The sequence below is a fragment of the Phymastichus coffea genome, unplaced genomic scaffold (assembly GCF_024137745.1).
Source record: "Phymastichus coffea isolate CEN01 unplaced genomic scaffold, Cenicafe_Pcof_1.1 PCOF00139, whole genome shotgun sequence".
Classification (NCBI taxonomy): domain Eukaryota; kingdom Metazoa; phylum Arthropoda; class Insecta; order Hymenoptera; family Eulophidae; genus Phymastichus; species Phymastichus coffea.
Window position 1 is genome coordinate 434,335 of NW_026706950.1, and position 4,111 is coordinate 438,445.

A 4,111-nucleotide genomic window follows, 5' to 3' on the forward strand; every position below is an offset into this window, starting at 1 on the left:
ATTCATCAGGTTTATAACTTGGTTATTTCTAAATTTCAGTTGTAAAAAATAATGGAAAAAGAGAAGGAAAATATTTGCGGAACGAAATCGTATCGAGCGAAGTAAAAGCAGCGTGCAAATAGCAAAAATAAAGAAATCAATCAAGTTGTTGAACATGTGGAAGCTAAGTAATTTGATTAGCATCGAGAAAAGCCGTGTTTAGCCTATTTTTTCCGATTGACGCCTCGTTAAAACGTGCGAGTTTTCCGCGTGTCGCCTTTTTCCCCGTAGGACGCGCCTAACGAGCCTATTTTACTTGCGTTTTCAAGTGTCGTTAGCTGGCCGCGGCGGCGCACGGGGATCTGAAAAAAGCCGTTCGGCAGTTGTGTCCACTTCTCTACGAGTTTTTGCCATCCGAGCGTTGGCTTTAATCTTATTATTCCCTTTGCAATCGGCGCGAGCTCGAGCAATTAAGCAAACTTTGTTTCAATTGGTCGAAGGGAGAAAAAGCTCGGTGGTAAAGAATAAAACCATTTCCATGTCGGGGTGTCATTGAATAAAAGTGCCGCTGCTGTTGCCGGCGAGAGGTGATCCGTTCAAGAAGATCTTGAAAAACAGTGAGGGCTAACGAGCGTGACCAACCGTTAGTCTTTACGAGGCTGGCTTCATAAAGCAGCCGAGGTGCGCAGTTATGCGCATGCGAGAACAGTGTGACAACAAATTGCCGGGCTTGTGTAGCGTACGTATATAGCGCACCGGACGACGGAAAAAGAAAAAGGAAATAAGAAGAAAAAAGCCAGAAATAAAGCGCGTTGGCACGATGTGCCGGGCCTCGCGCTTGTCTACAAAAATTATCCGGCGCGCGCGGACGTGTGATAATCGCTCGTTAATCGCTCATTAACGTGTGCTTCGCGCGAGAAAGTTGCCCGCAAGTATGCCAATCTCGTAAAAGATACTTCATTACCGCTCCAGTACAATAAACTCCCCTGCGAAGTGGCATCGTAATATGACGTACTTTGCCGTTGTTGCTTAGCTTCAAAACTCTCTGTCGTCGAGTGCTCATTCGATAGTTAAATAGAAAACTGACAAGAGTGTCAGCGATGCCGAGCTTTGAGCGTTTATTGATTGGACAATTAGTCAGCTGTCCGCTATACCTGCCGTGCGTCTGTTTTTTCTCTTCTCGCCTTATAAATGTTCATTTCACGGGATTCGCGCGCGCGCAGTGATTAATCGATGCGTCAATTAGGATCCGCGTACACAGCGCGCTACAGGTCCATATCCATTCCGACGATCGTCGTCTTTCGAATAAAGAGTCGCGTGTGTGTCCGAAGGAGAAAGAAAAATTCCCGGTGACGCTGTTACCTGCGGACGCTTTACGAGGCTAATCAGCGAGTCTAGACAAAGCTCGAAATAACGCGATGCTGACTCAGTGCAGTTGTGTCGGCAAGGTCGGATAGCGTGCATCGGTAGTAGGTTTCTTTTTAGGGCATGCACAATGCGTCCAAGACATTGTTACTCAATGATTCTGCTTTTCACCGAATGCCAATAGACGGCGGCAGGCGTGCACTCCCGCTGCTTTTTTACTTTTCAGATTTACAGTTACGTTTACCACTCACCGCTTTCATCATCCATCGCGGAGTTTATTGAATCTTGTAATTATAAAATTAATAATTCCCATATTAATACTGGACTTTATTTTTACTAGTGGCGCGGAGTGTTGTCGAGTTCGCACTCACAGCCGATAATTCAGAAAGTGCGCCGCCGAGCATTATCGCGAGTTGTTTTTCTGATAAATTGAGCACTAAACATTGTTCGCGCAGGCTCATTATCTATCATTTGTATCACGGGAAAAGTTGCTGAACGCGTTGGATGAGGCCGAACGAATAGCCGTGGAAGCATCGTTGGAGGCGTCCGCAAAGGAGGCTATTACCGAAGCGCGGTACGTTAGCTCAACAAACTTGCGCTCTATGCAGATATTAATTCGCAGATTAGCGAATGTCCGGGCGTCGACGGTGGCGGCGGCGGCAATATCTTGCTCTCCGCGCGCCGGCAGGAATTCAGCGGCTCGCGTGCGCCAAGATAAACTGCGCGACAGCGCCGCATTTATAAGAGGCATCGACACTGGCGCGCGCAGTGATATCTTCATATACGGTTCCTGCCGCCGCTGCCGACACGAAATAACCGCCCGATAAATCATAGCCGCGGTTAATCCAGCGCCGCTGTCGCTGCCTCTGCTCTCCAGCCATCTCCGCGCCGAGCGAGGCTAAGTTACGACGCGCCGAGCGTGCGTTTATAACCTCGCGTGGAATCCTCCAAGTTCAGGTGCATTCGGCGCTAATTGCGCGCGCTGGTGCACCTGCTCTGCCTCGCGCGCCTCGCGAGCCAAGCGTGCGATGGCTCGACGATACGTAGCTCCAATTCTTTCGGTGTACTATCGGCTGGCATCGAGTGCACGCATTTTGGCTGCTCTCCGACGAAAACTGTCCAGCCCGCGGCAATCGATCGATCGCGCATTTCACAACTGGCGAATCGAGATGCCGCAGCGATCACACTATAACGCACAATACGGACAATAAGTTGCGAGCTGTGAGCTCGTGAACAAGAGAGCGAGCCGCGCGGCGAGCCTCTCGCATTGGCACAAGCGCGCAACGATATAATTCATAATTTATCTGCGGGTCTTAAGAGCTTTATCGACCTGAGATTATCAGCTAGCGATAGGTCTTACTTACAGCAGCGCCAGGTCCTCTCTATTTTTCCATTTCTTTCGCCGGCGATTCGAAGCAGATACGGCGCCGGCCGCTCGATTCCTTTTAATCGGTACGGCGCGCAGCAGCAGGAGCAGTGCAGCGGTCAGAGCGACGAGGACGTGCCGTTATAAGCGCGAGCGCAACATCCTCGCGCGCGAGCGCGTGCATGCATGCTCTGACCGATAAGGGCGCTGCAAGCTCCGCGCGCCGTGTGTGCGCGTGCGCGTATGTCTCTTATCTCGCGCCGGCATAACTGTTACGTGCACTGCGCACTATGTCCACCGAGGTTTTTTCCCTCCCTCTGTCTCCCGGTCAATTATTTACGCGCTAATGATATCGCCGGTAATGGATCGAATTGAATCGAGCGTTGCGCAGACAACCGCGGCACAGCGTCCGTGCATAGGCAGGCTTGGAAAATGATGTACGAATTTGTTAACGTGCTTTTGTTGCTCGACGGCGATTGTTTCAGTGGCGGCGGTGGTGGCGAACGGAAAGAAAAGAGTTGCGAGCCGCGAACTCGCGCGCGACCTACATGGAAAGGCGAGGCAGCTACGGAGCGCTCTCGCGTTATCAGCGCTCGATCGGGCGGTCAGTCAATTTTTCCAGCCGCGCCGCGGCGGCGTGCAAATGAAGCAATTGAAGCCAAAGATACGCGAGCAGTCCGAGGTAGAGCAAGGGAGAGAGACCGTAGAATTGATTAGCGCAGAATGAGAATGGAAAAGAAAGGTGCCCATAGGTGCTCATACCGGTCGCTCAGGACCAGACTTGACTCTCTCTCTCTCTCGGGCGCGCGCGAGCGTACACACACGCTCGTGCCCCGGATTGTGAAATCCTTGGCATGGGCTGCGCTAGTGTGGGTGTTATCAGGGCGCGGGGCGTGTCCGACTGCAACGTGACTCCGTTTCTCTCTATTGCCACATGTGTAGAGTATTTCCATCCGTTAGCAACTATCGCGATACACGCTGTTCGCGCGCGTGTGCTCTTTCGCAGCCACTAGTCGCAGTCTATCCCGATAACCCTCGGTCGTTATTCCGTCGGGATGTACGTACGCTGACTGCTCTTGCTGGCAGCGCACAATACGCTCGACTCGCCTGAGACACGCAAGTTCAGGAGAGATCGATTGGCTATATGTTTATTGGCCCGAAGCCGCTTTCTCGCTGATACTTAACAAAAGCCGGCGCAACAAGCAAAATAACGAAAAGAAAAAAAATTGAAAGAAAAAAAAAATAGAAAAAGAAAAAAAGAAAAATGCCGAACGATAACGGACTTCGATTTCGTACTTTTTCCTTCTAATTAACTCCTTTTGTGCGATCGCTCGCGCGCACCGAGTCCTTTCACTGGCGCCGGCCGCGGAAAGCGCCAGTCATTCGAGCTGGATTAACATT